The sequence below is a fragment of the Struthio camelus genome, chromosome 1 (assembly GCF_040807025.1).
Source record: "Struthio camelus isolate bStrCam1 chromosome 1, bStrCam1.hap1, whole genome shotgun sequence".
Taxonomy (NCBI): domain Eukaryota; kingdom Metazoa; phylum Chordata; class Aves; order Struthioniformes; family Struthionidae; genus Struthio; species Struthio camelus.
In genome coordinates, this window is record NC_090942.1 from 78,715,071 (window position 1) to 78,728,820 (window position 13,750).

Consider the following 13,750-nt stretch of genomic DNA (forward strand, 5'->3'; position numbering starts at 1 on the left):
CAACAAATCCAAAGTTGTTTGACTTAAAATTAAATACAAATCAGAATGATCATATTGCTTTAGATGTAATATGCGCCTCCATATATGAGGGGTAATTCTCACTAGCAAAAACATTCTTTAATATCTTGGGTAAAGTATTTTCAGAACAATCTAGATATTCTTGATGCTTTCGCCATTTCTCCTGAGAACATGATCCCACTTTGGTGAAGATCTGCTAGGTGCTCTGCCTATTTAGATTTTCCTGAGCAGAGGGTATCATAGTTTGGCCCTTCACATCAAAGGAAGCCAGGAGTTTTTAGAGGCAGCTATGCTGCTCGCAGTGCAAAACATACTGTCAAAGGGGAAGGTAAGGCAGCGGGACAGATGTTCCTACCTTTTTTGCAGATCCCCTCCCTCCAGTCATGCCATGATCCCCACCCACCATCTGCTTAATTATTCATGTTGCCCCAGAGGAACACAACTGCTCCCTATCGTTCCAAGACACAGAGATCATCTTCACTACAGCTAGGACCCACACAAACCATGCTTTTATGATCCTTACCCCTTGGACAGGGAAAATATCAGGTCAGAACCAGGTAAACAGACCTTTTCCAAACCTCAAAAGGTCTTGATTTCCATCCCAGCCCTCACCAAATAAGCCCAACTTCTCTGGAAAAAAACAAACAAAAAACCCACCCAACCACTGAAACATTGCGAGTCTTTGGAAGATAATTTGGTAGTTGCCACCCCTAAACAGTAGAAAGCCCTAGTAGCCATAGTTGTTCACTGTCCAGAGCATGTCCTCCTAAGTAAAAGAGGAATAGATGCATTAATTGTATAACAAGAGTTGCTCACCACCCTACCTAGTAGATCAGTCAAAGGGCAGCTAATTTTGGAACATCTGCTCCAGTCATGAAATTCTTCAGTAACTCTTGTACAGAGCTGAGCCACAATGAAGCACCAATATTAATTCTTAAAGGCTCTCCCCTTCTGCTTTTCCCACCTCTAATTCCTTTAGCAGTACCTGGTGCTCTCTGCCCTGATATTCTGTTTTAACTTCAGCTTCTTCTCTTCCCCTTTGTATTCTTTCGTCCTTGAACTTGAAAACACTTACAGAAATCTTAACATTAAGCAGAGGAGCAGCCCTTCTGAGGTCAAGGAGCTATTTCTTCCAATATGGACATTTTACTTCATCTAAAAATTGCAGGGATTGTTCCTGAACCCCGTGTGCCACAGACCCTATTTATTGCAAGAACGTTGTGCAAGTTCAGAATGAAAACTCAAGCCCAAAAAGTTATTTTAACTGAATCCTAGCAGGTATTCTCCTTAAGCTCAACACTTTTTTCCTTATTTATATACTCAAAGAGATACTACCATATATAATGCATAAAAGCCAGAGGGAAAATTTACCAGTCACAAAAAGAAGAAAATCCAACTCCTCTACATACCAACATAGCAGCTTTACATCTATGCTACAGACATATCAACCGTCATCGAAACACTGCAATTATTTTTTTCAAAGGTAAGAGTTAAAAAGGGACTTAAAATCCTTATATATAGTACCTACACACTGAAGCAATAATCTGACAATACAAGATAAGAGATTTGCCTAAGTTTGAGAAACTGGTAAACATATAGGTTATGAATCCTTTAAATCACTTTTCAGGTAAGTCGTTGACGATACACAACGTATGTGGGCACAAATCCTGCTGACTGCAATCTAAGTCTTTCTTCTAATACCACGGTGTGAACAAGTCACATGGAATATATTACTTCCTGTATTACTCCCATCTGCCATCAGAGCATTTTACTAGCAGTGATCCACAGTCCTAACTTTCCAGTAACTAATGAGGAAAGCAATACAGGCACTTTAGCAAGAGCCAGCGAGTCATGGAAAGGAAGGAGGAAGGGATCGAGGCTGCAGGTCAAGACCGGAATATGTTGAGTACTGTGTCCAAAAGTCAGTCACATGGTATTTCAGAGCAAACTGCAGAAAGCAGTTCTGGAGCATCTAGCTCATATGGGAAAGATAAATCCTGCAAACAGATGTTAACTTAATCAAGATCAGTTCTGTCCTAAACCTTAGGAAATACTTATCTTCATTCTTGCTATTCATGTGCATCTACCCCTTATTCTATTAAGAAAGGGAAGTTTCCCAGTGTTGGGGTACTAGGCCACTGACACTGCAATACACACTCTGTGTTGCATTTCAAAAGGAGTTTCTTTATTGCTTTTAGTTTTACTTTTATAAAAAAAAATAGTTTCTGGTTTAATTAAAATTGAAAAAACTTGCCAAATTCCAGTGGAACCATGTATACTCAGAGCTTGTAAAAAAATTAGGGCACTACACAGTATTTAATAAACCGCTAAAATAATTTGAATTTATCCAGGGCAGGGGGAGAGGACTTATTTTAAGTGATATTGATTCACATCCTTACACTCTAGAATTAAATGGCTTTGAAATGAAATGCCCAACTGCTTCAATTTTTATCATATAGACTAAAATGGCTTTCATTATAAAGGTGATCCCTGTACAACAGTCAATTTGCAGTGGAGAAGAGATGAAAGATGATTAATTTAAACAAGATAAGATTGTGAATGCTATAACGTAACAGACTAAAATCATTATTCCACAAATTGTACTTCAGTATTTGAACCGCCCTGATCTATATTCTATAATCTGGGAGAAACATTCGGGGAAACACCCAGCATCGCTACATGCCACAATTATCTCATTTCTCAATAGTTCTACCTAAGTCAGGCTATTTATATTAAAGTTATTTATGTGTAGCACGCAACACCAGGATCAAAGCAATTTGTACCATATATGTACATAAAGGAGGACACACTACAGCTACATAATAAAATCGTATGAGTCTTATTCAACACACAAATCAAGGGCCTGTATGTGCCTTACGTCTCTTAATATCCCTAAAAGCCTCTCATTTTTGTTTGATGGAAAAATAATTCTAATAGACATAACTAACACGGATAACAGCAAAACGTTGGGTCCATCTGTCATGTTTGTATCACGTGCCTTCAAATACAGCCTGCCTATTATGCGTGCCTGTTACACAACATACACCGTAGAGATTCACATTCTGTATTAATAGTTAATAGGCTTTCCCCTAAATTAATAACATGACATTTGAAATATGATTTTATTATTTGGAGCTATTGTACATATATACAAGTGCAAAATATGAGTATATGATAAAGGTTGCAGATGAGAGGAACACACGTTGAAGATCATATCAAGGTGCCTAATGATTTTTTCTGTAGGATTTTAGACTGAAAGTTCTCTAATTCCCTTACCTTAAAGATAAACAGCAAAATAATCCAGGACAAAGACCAAACTAGCAAGCTAAATGAGTGCAGCGAGGGTAAGGTTATATAATTTTGAAAGGCATTGAGAAGGGGAATAGGGGCTTTTACTCTGCTCTGCCTTCCTCCCTGAAAAGGGGACATAGAAGTGCTTGGATAAATGAACTTGCTTTAAGGAAGGGCACATCCTAATAGCTAAGGTGTATTTATCACAGTTTCTCTGTAGATACAAAAAAAAATAAAAGAAATCCCTTATCTCTCTCGCTTTAGAAGGCAATAAAATTAAAAATAGTTATTATATAATACTTTCTTCTAACAATGCCAATCCAGATTCTTAGCCCTAGTAACTGAACTAAAGAGCAGGGGAGATTAGAGAGAAGCTGAAAAGGTCAAATCCTCTGCCCAAGGTACTCGAGCAACTTGGTGTAGCTGAAGAGGCCATTCCAGCTTAATTAAGGCCATTTTTCAGAAAACAGGAAGGGAAAAGGAGCTTCACATATACTAAATCCCCTGTCCCTTACCTCATTTCTATCTCAAAATTTTAAGGGTCTCGAGTTTGGTAAGCAGATCAAACCCCCCCCCCCCCCCCTTCCAGGAGCACAAAGCTGGTGCAAAGCCTCAGTGCTGGCTGGTTGCTGCCTCTCCAGGCTGGAGGAAGGAGCAGGAGTCCACTCTTCCAGGACCCCCACCCCAGGGCTTCTTCAGGGGAATCAGACATTTTGTTATTACTCTCATTTGGTCTCTGATAAAAAAAAAGGCCCTGACATATTAGAAATGACACTGTCAAAACTGTTGCTTAGCTGTTACTTTTCTAATATGCGATTGCAATACAGGACAAAATTAAGAAAACGTCTGACCATGGTACCTGGGAAGGGAGAGACTGGTACACTTACAACTCCAGAGACTTCTAAGCAGAGAGACATGCAAGATTAGAAAGAGTGTAACTTCTGCATCCCAAAGTGGATAAGCTATAGACAGCATCCCTTGAAGGCATTATGCTTTCATGCAGTCTCTAAAAGGCCAAACAGAACTACAGTGCAATAGGTATCCTAAAAGGAAAAATCTGTTCCCCGTGCAGTCCCATGCAGTTACTTTGATGTTGCGTTTGTTTTGAATGGAAACCCAGTACAAGGCCAACTGAAGATCTTTGTGTTAGAGTCTAAAGAGTCAATGATTTACTACCTCATTTTTATCTTGTTTCAAACTTCATAATCAACACAATCTTTTGTTTTCTTAGAATAAAACTTAAAGTATGTTCATCTTTAAACTTGTTCCAGGTCAAAAACAAGTGTAGGCAAAGTTGACAAAAATCATAGTTACTAGAATTGCTCCGAGTTAGTGGATGTATCACTATCACCGGCAACTCCATCTTCCACCCCAAGGAGAGCAACAACCTCCTAAAGCAGAGACCTTTGCTCTTGACAAAAAGAGCAGAAGAGCAAAAATCATCATGAAATCTGATACTACCATGGGCCAAATTGTACAGACAAGTCTTCTCTGACAGAAATACAAGCTGTGCTACATTCCTTCCAGGAAGAGATAATGTAATTTGGACTTGTGAAAAATTACTTGCTGGGCCATATTTTATGAGCATCCATTTACAGTGTCATAACACAATGGAAAGGATCTAAAACATGTTGTAAAGCAAATTTAATTTGAAATCATTCTTTGGCACTCCACTCATGTAAATCAGGTCCAGCCAAGTAGGAAGGAGGTCCAGTAAATGTCACTTAAGTATGGCAAGGACTGAGTATCTGCTTCTAAGCGGTGGGGTCATAACTGCGCCATCATACTTTTCTATTGGCAACATTAATCACTAATATCGCACTAATATCAACTTTGAGAGATAACAACCGCTTGCGTTGCATATGCCAAAGTAGGTCCTTTACAGGTAATGGTTCTTATGGCACATACTCTAAGTATATTCTTACCAAGGTTTCTTGAGGCTTTGATTTTATGCAGCATGACAACACGTGCAGATGGTGATATGACACCAACTTTCAGATTACCAAGTCAGTAACTTGGAATTTGAATGAGCTCAAATTGTCCTAAAATTAGTTATTTACAGCTGGTAGGTTCCCTTCCCTGCTGTGCCCACACACCTAGAAAACAATTCTTGTTATATCAGTTACGTGATCATTAGGAGAAGAATAGTTGCTCACTTGCTTATAGAGCTAACTAGAAGTGTTTTGACAGTTATTTCCACGGAAACTTCAGCTTAGAACACCACCACAGGTTTTGTAGACTAAAATGAAAAGAATAGTTTAGACTGGATTGTAAGAACCATTTAATCACAAGGCTACTGACCATGAAATTATGTGCACAACATACCTGAAGTCTGTGACAGCACCACAAAAAAATACACCGTGATGAAATGCTTAAGACCCATTTCCATTACTCCATCATGCATAGCATGTTAAGATTGAGGCACTATATCATAGTCGCACGCCATCAGCTTAGGTTTCGTTTAGAATTGTTTTATTTTACTGGTCCACACTTCACATAGAGAAAAGTTAAGGGTGAAGTGTAAAATCCCATGCCAGCTAAAGTAATTGGTTACTTAGCCAGGAAGCATACAGAAAGTTAACCTGCAAAGCCATTTTATTCCCAGCGATTTGCTTGAACCCCACTGTGGAGTAAATGTAAACAAGTTCAATGATTTCCTAACCCATTTAAGCAGCCTTTTCTTCACCTTGGGTATCAGGAACACCTAAGATAACTTTATCACAAATCAGAGACACCACAGTTTAGCATCTTTTTTGCTGTGAAATATCTTTGACTAACCTACAGCTGCTCAATTACTACCTAGGCTTTAGAAGACCTATGAACGTTAGAATATCTTTACGGCACTTTCCAAATCGATCCTTTTTAGCATCCCTCCAAGAGTGGAAAGAATTACTTGTATTTAATGGAGAAGCAGCTGCAGCACAGGCATGGTGACTCATCTACCAGTTAAGTGCCCAGAATACCATGGGGACAACACAGGAACACAGAACAGTGTGTCCAAAGCAGATCACACAAGACATTACAGACCTGCAGCTCGAGTTTCCAAAACATTAATTGCATCTCCTTTCTATATTTAGTCCCCTTCATATATTTATTTTGTTCACCATTTTCCGTGGCCAGGCTACACTGCTCTTCAGTCACTTCCTGAACATGTTTCTCTTCCATCTGGTTCCTTCCCTTATATATGATGCTTATTCCCTCTGCTATCCAATTATTTGGATTATACTGGTGGCTCCTGGAAACTGCAAGCAGCTCCAGCTTCCTGGATCTTTTGAGCTTCCTCTTAGTAGATCAGGCAGCTGGATGCCTTTTCATTTTAGCCAGCTTTTAGGAAATAACACAGTGGAAGAGGGCTATGCATTGAATATAGGTTCTGCAGTTCTTTGCTCCTGAAAGACATCCATTTCCCACAAAACCTACAGGGTTCCAAATCTCAAGCAGAATTCTGTCCATCAGCTTGTGTTCTTTTATCAAAGTTTCCACGTATATTAGGAACCTTCAATATCTTTTCTTTCTTTAGGGTAACCAAGAAATGTAACACTGTCAAAATACTCCTGCTAAACTTACTGTTCATCTCTCATGCCATTTTCCCTCCAATTATTAGAAATTTAGACTAGTTATATGTACAGCTGAAATTCTGTTTTTAAATCATCTGAAGAAACAGCCTGTTTAATGGCACAAAGTGACCAAGTCCCATCAAAGCCAATGAGACTTTCACATACAATTGTTCTGAAAAAGATTGTTAGTATTTCTCTTTCCGAGTATGTGTTTTCAGAGTCTGAATTTAGGCACTTAAGAGATGGGATGAAGGCAGATGTCAGCCTGGAGAACGCATCTCAAATCCCTTATGCTACATTGCACCTTACCAAGACCAATTTTACTGAGTAACCCCAAGCTGACTCTTATTCCAGTGAATCTAAACATAGCCATCTCACTGTCTTTCAGGACCGCGTGGAAGAGATTAAGGCAGGTTCCTCTGTTTTTTTTTTTTCTGGTCATATTAAAGCTTTTCTGTTCTGATGCATGATCAGATCTCACGTTCTGCATAATATATACTTAACTGAAATAGGGATTAAATGATTCTGAACTTCCTGTTGCTACCTAGTTCCATATCTGTACTCAAATTCTACCACAGCATCCTGATACCCAGAGAAGAATGAGAGTGTAAATATACACACTCGAAATATGGTAGTTTATCATCTTCAGATGTCTTAATTCCTTGGCTGGGAAGTACTGTAATATCAATAAAATTACAACAAAACTGATGTTCAGATTTCCTGGCTCCTCACATCTTTTCGAAAGGGTTCTTCCTTCTGGATGCTGAGTTCTTTAGAGCTCTGCAAGATGCCTTTGCCTCTTCACAAGAATAATGTGAGCCTAAGATTTAATTAGCTGAAATATCACCGTAACTGAGTCGCACATAATCTTAACAAGTTTTACCTAGATCAACATGTCTTCCCTTTTTGGTATAACTTTGCAATTCTTCCAGCATATGTTTTCAGTCCTGTTTGACTTCAGGAAAATATTAAGTGTTATGAAATGACTTCATCACCATTCTATAGGTGCCATTTTTGTATACTTTTTGCTAACTTCCCAGTCCAACGTTGGCAGGGACAAGCCTATGTGGATCTCTGCTGCATCTGCAGCTCCTAGGATCTCTGTTAGGATATAGCCTAGACAATGCAGCAGATCAAACAGCCTCTGAAAGAACTGGTCCCTCATGCTGGACAGATACCTGGTCCCTCATGCTGGACAGACACCTCAATAATGGTTAGGCAAAGCAACAAACATTCACGACAGCACATCATCTATACAACCACTAAGGAAGACTTGTGCTACCAGAAATATATTATGGCAACGCTATTAACTTACTCTTAAGCTTTTATTTAAACTTAAAATGATAGCAACATCCAGCCGGACAGCAGAAAACAAATCAGTGTGTGAAGCAACTATAAATTCATTCCAAAAACATCTACTGTATCACCATGAAAATGTCACACCACTTCTAATTTTAAAATTATTTCCCTGTAGCTTTGCATTTCATTACATTGCAGTGATAAAATGCAACTGTAATGGTTATTAGACTGTTATTTGGGCAGCAACTAATATAATGGTGGCATGGTTCTTAAATCAGGCTTCTGGAATGATAAACAATGCATAGCAATAACCCTTACATTCTCTCTCCGCACAGTATCAGATTGTTATAGAAAAATACATGGAAATAAGCAGTAATGAAATTGCTCATGTACCATCTGATATACAACTGGAAGATTTAAGCAAAAAAAATTCTATAGCCTCAACTTCCTTGTTGTAGAGAGTTTAGCCAAAATGCTTGCCCTAAAGAAAACCCTGCCACCAGTAGTCATCAGCTGACTTCACTAAATACCGGCAGACTGTCTTTTTCCCATAGTTCAGAAGATTTGATCTGAACCAGTTCAGATCAAAATTTCAGTTTGAAATATTGCAGTTGTACCAGCAAACACAACTGAAACATGCTTTATTTAAATTGTTTAAGCACGTTACCTGCTGAGGATAAGTACTAGATATGCAGACACTGAAATTAAAACCCTAAGGAGGAGGAGAGTCCTACAGCTGAACTGCAGCTCAGAAGTTGTGGCTGAATTTGACTTTACTGACTGGGTTCAACATCATCCTCTTTCAAACCTCTGTGTGCCAATGTTAACGCACCCCACACCTGGAACTGGCCGGAGGCCAAATCTGCAGGGCATTTACCCGTGCCCCAGCTAAGCCTCAGCTTAACGCTCTGTAAAGTACAGAAAGCATGATGAGCCTACAATGAACTAGCTGGCTAATGCTGTCTACCAGAAACAGTGATTTTTTCATTCATTCATCTTAAGAGTCAGGTAGCTCAAACCCAAGTTAGAAGAATCCCCTTGCAATTGATTCTGGCCATCATCAGTTAAGGGAGAAGAGAACAGCATATCATATTTGCACCCTAGGAACAGAAATAATTCTGATGCACAAAGTACTTTATTAAAGGGATCTGCTCTTTCACAGGGAAACTTGGATCAAAATTAATCCTTTTGCTTTAAATATATTTATGCAGATTAGGCAAAGAATTCATTTAAATAATAATTAATATTTGGATACGTCCATATATTGTAGGATACACAAGCTCCCAAAGCATTCAACTGAATTTTCAGTTGAACAAAAATAATCATGCCAGTCTATACAGTTCATGCAAAATTTAGTTTTGTCATCTGCAATTAACAGTTCATTCAGAAACTGGGAAAGCTTAAACGTCAGTGATCTGACCTGGTTCCAAATGAAAAAGTATGTGATGATATGGCAGAGGTAGCTATTTCCCTCTGCCCAGTTCTTTCCCCCTTTTAGCATATGCTAACAGAGAACAAGTTACCCTTTTGCCCGATACAATAGTACTCAGCTCTAGAGACTGGAAGTGAATTGCAATTGCCTGTGCACGCACTTTGCTGTCAGCCTAAAACCACTGGTCTTCCAGCAGTTAGAGCTCTTCAGGAATTCACATTTGGTATGTTGAATACTCTTGGCACTGAAAGGTTAAAGTTTATAAGTGCTTTATTAGCAGCTTTTCTCCCCACCCCAGCTTGCAGATTTCTCACTTTCCATATCGCAATTCCAGTTGCTTTCTAAAGCGTGCTTCTTACAAAGAAATTAGCTGTAGTTACTTAAATGCATAGTGGCATTATTTGAGGAGTAGAAATATATTACCGTAGAAATGCCAGGGAAATGGCAGCTGCTGCCTTTTCAGAAAAAAACATTGTCATTTGGGAACATGCAGATGATTTCATGACAGAGAAGTCTAGATTAATTTGCCAGCCCGACTTAGAAAAATTAAATCTATAACTTAAGAAACAATCAGAGGAGTTGCTGGTGTTAAGTTTGATTTTTTGGCACGAATTAAGGCTTTCAAAGAGAGCTACTAGAATGACAACTCAAAACCTATTTTGTTTTAATGCAAACTCCAAAATTCTGTCAAAAGGCTTCCCCTTTGGCAATGAGCATTAGCAAGATCATTACATTTTAAAGAATTACTGATGAACTGAAAGGCAAAGTGTGTTGCCAAGTATTTAAGAATCAGCAATTCAGCACCCTGAGTAAGATCAAAATAAACTATACCCATTTTTTTTTTATTGCTGCAAGAAGGACTAGAAATAACATTACCTGTTAGCAAGTCAGTTGTCACCACTGATGTGTCTGAAAAACAAATAACGGGTTTCAAAGTGGTTGCCTATTGATCAACTTATTCCAAGCTCCACATACATTTAGATGAACCGCAGATCTGAATGAGAGTCACTTCATGTGAGAGCAGATTCCCCTGGATGCCAGTTCTGTAACACAGACCAAAATAAGTCTTTTTCCGTCCTCCCTCTGCCAAAAGGGAAATGTCAGATGTCCTCTAAAGCCATGTGTCTCCAAGGCATCTAAAGCACAACAACTCAAACAGATTAAGTCTTAAAGGCAGGTTAAATTGATATAAAGCATTTAGTAATCTGCCATCAGAATATCAGTTCTTAGCTATATATTTTTTTTCTTTTCCTAACCATGAGCTCCCTGACTGTCTCTTCTTAGGTTGTCTGAAGAGGTTTATATTTAGCGCACGACCCCTTTCACCGTAAGAATTACAAGAGAGATCTGGGAAGATTTTAAAATTCAGAATTGCAGCCTGTCAGTTTGCCTTCACACAGCTTCGAGCCCAGTTGTGAATCTTTGGAGGTGGATGTGGCGGGGGAGTTGCAGCCTTCTTTCCCCTTCTTGCTGTTGGGGAAAAAGAGGCAGAAGGAAAGGAATACCAGTTTTACAACATTAGGACAGATAAAGAAGGCAACTGTAACATACGTATATGCCACACAACATAGGAAGTGATGCCTCCAAAGAGAGAGAGCCTGCACATCACAGTGACAGTACACAGCCATCCAAGGCTTCTCTAAACCCACATACAATTTTAAACAGTGTTGATGACTGAAATGTGTTTATTTAAAAAAATAGGTCAGAGCTCATCAACTCATGGATATTTTTATGATCCATCCAATCGGGAACTCTGAAAACAGTAGAGCTTCTCCTGAGTGTACAAAACAAAGGAGGAGCATTTTAAGCACAAACACTAAATATGCTTAATAAAAAAATCCATGTGTAATGAACCCAAACATGTAAGAGGCACTTAAAAAAAAAAAAGAATGCTTACTTTTAAAAGCCCTCTGGAGCATGATGAATTTCTCTCCTCACTCAGCACTGTAACTCCTAGTTCACTCTGGTATTTTCAAGACCACCCCATGTTGTGTTGCATCAGAAGGTCTGAAGCTGTGCTTTTAACTACAGAATCTCCTCTATATTACTTTAATCTAGCTGCTAAAGCCTTCCTAGGATTCAATGAAAGCAGCTGCAACTAGATAGAGTCAGAGTATATAGTGCAGTTTCTTTAATTTTATCTGCAATAAGGAATATTAATCACTGAACTATCTTACTGAGGGACCTAGTGCATTCTTCATTGCCTAACATCTCTATATCAAGGCCAGAATATCTTTTTGCACGACACACTATATTTGTGATGGCAGAGAGGCCCAGGTGCAGTGTAGCCCTCCCTGACCACAGGCAGAATTTGGGCTTCTCTAGGATGCTCTTTGGGGAACAAAGCTGGTAGGGGAGAGATGAGATCCACCTGATGAGTGGAACAAGAGCATCTTTGCTACCAGGCTTGCTAGCCTAGTGAGGAAAGCTTTGAACTGGAGGAGGAAGACCAAAGCAGGAATGGGAAGAATGGAGAAAATCAGGGTATGTCCCACCAACTGCAAGACAGGGAGGTGCTCACACTCCACTCAGAAAATGGTGTGACCAGGGACCCATCTGAAGTTCTTGAAAATGAACGCATACAGCACAAGAGACAAAGGAATCAGAAACCTGTGTGCACCTGCAGAGCTATGACGTAACTGGGATGACATGAGATAGGCTGGGACAGGTGACAAATGGAGCCCTATAATGGATAGATATAGGCTCTGCAGGAAGAACAGGCAGGGAAAAACAGAAGAGCTTGCGCTCAGCATAAATGCTATACGCACAGTTTTGATACAGGACTGCTGACAAGCTGGTTAAGAGCTGATGGACTAGACTCAGAGGATGTCAAAAGGGGAGCAGTCATAGCAGACATCTCCAGACAACCCAATCAAAGCTTCTTTGAACAAGGGAAAGCCTCATGACTGCAGGCCTTGGTTCTCATGCCAAATTTCAGCCACCCTAACACATCTGTGGGAAGGGCTACATGGTGAGGTACAAGCAATCCAGGAGACATATGGTGTGTCTTTAGGGCAATTTTTTGATGCCAATGCTGGACAGGCTGCCTGGAAGTGGGGCTCTGCTGAACCTGCTCTTCACAACTAAGGAAGAACATGCTGTGGATGGGCTGGGCAATGGCAGCCTTGGCTACAGTGACCACAATAAGGTAGAGTTTAAGATCCTAAGGGACTGAGGAAGACAAGTCATTTCATGTACCATTTCTAGGTACAGGAAGAACAAGCCAATGATTGGAAACAGCCAGCATGGATTTACCAAGGGGAAATTATGGCTGACCTGTGATGAGGAGCTGTCATCCCGTGATGAGGTGACTACCTCTGAACAAGGGGCTAGCAGTGAATGAAGCTTGTCTTTAAGAAATTTAACATCATCTGCTGTAGCAGCCTTGGCGCCAAATGGGGGAGGTTGAGATGGGATGGGTGGACTATGAGATACATAAAACCTGGCTGGACTGTCAGGCTCAAAGTGTAGCAATCAATAGTTCAAAGTTTGACTTGAAGCTAGTTATGAGTGGTGTTCCTCAAGGGTCAATGCTGGGGTCCATGCAGTTTAACATTTTTATGTCCTGGATGACAGGATGGAAGGCATCCTCAGCAAGTCCACAGATGAGGTGAAACTGGGGGCATGACTGAAACAGTAGTGGATAGAGTGCCATTCAAAGGCATCTCATAGCTGGAGGAAAGGCAGAAACCTTATGAAGTTCAATAAAGACGTATGTAAAGTCTTGCACGTAAGATGGCTTAACGCATGCAAGAGCAAGGGCTGGGGGCCAACTAGCTAGGGAGCAGCTCTGGTAAAAGTGACATGGAAGTCCCAATGGACAAGTTGTACATAAATCATCAATGCACCTTTGCAGGAAGGAAGGCTAACCAAATACTGAACCATATGCCAAAGTAGAGTCAACTGGTTGAGGAAGAGATTATTCCCCATCTGGCACTGGTCAGGCTGCACTGGAAGAACTGTGACCAGTTTTGGGCCTCCTGTATGAGGAACTGATGACCCGCAATGAAAAAGAGGCCCACTAAGATGGTTAGGGGGGTTAAGTACATGCCACAAGAGGCTGAGGGAGTTGTTTGTTCAGCCTGAAGAGAAATGGGGATTATAGAGAAGACAGTAGCAGACTTCTCTCAGCATGAAGACAAGAGCTAACAGC

General features: G+C 40.0%; 1 protein-coding gene across 10 annotated transcripts in view; it reads right to left on the reverse strand.

Annotated features, from left to right (window-relative positions):
* Positions 1–13,750, reverse strand: part of SHISAL1 (shisa like 1) — a 349,437-nt gene that overhangs the window by 186,923 nt on the left and 148,764 nt on the right. For 4 of the 10 annotated variants that reach the window (XM_068951748.1, XM_068951719.1, XM_009678756.2 and 1 more), the window contains exon 1: positions 10,474–10,859. The exons of 3 other annotated variants lie outside the window; for them this stretch is intronic. The gene's annotated coding sequence lies outside the window, so the exon portion shown is untranslated. Of the gene's footprint in view, positions 1–10,473; positions 10,867–13,750 lie in introns of those variants that run through there. 3 more of the 10 variants (XM_068951634.1, XM_068951601.1, XM_009678754.2) reach the window with 3 other exon arrangements.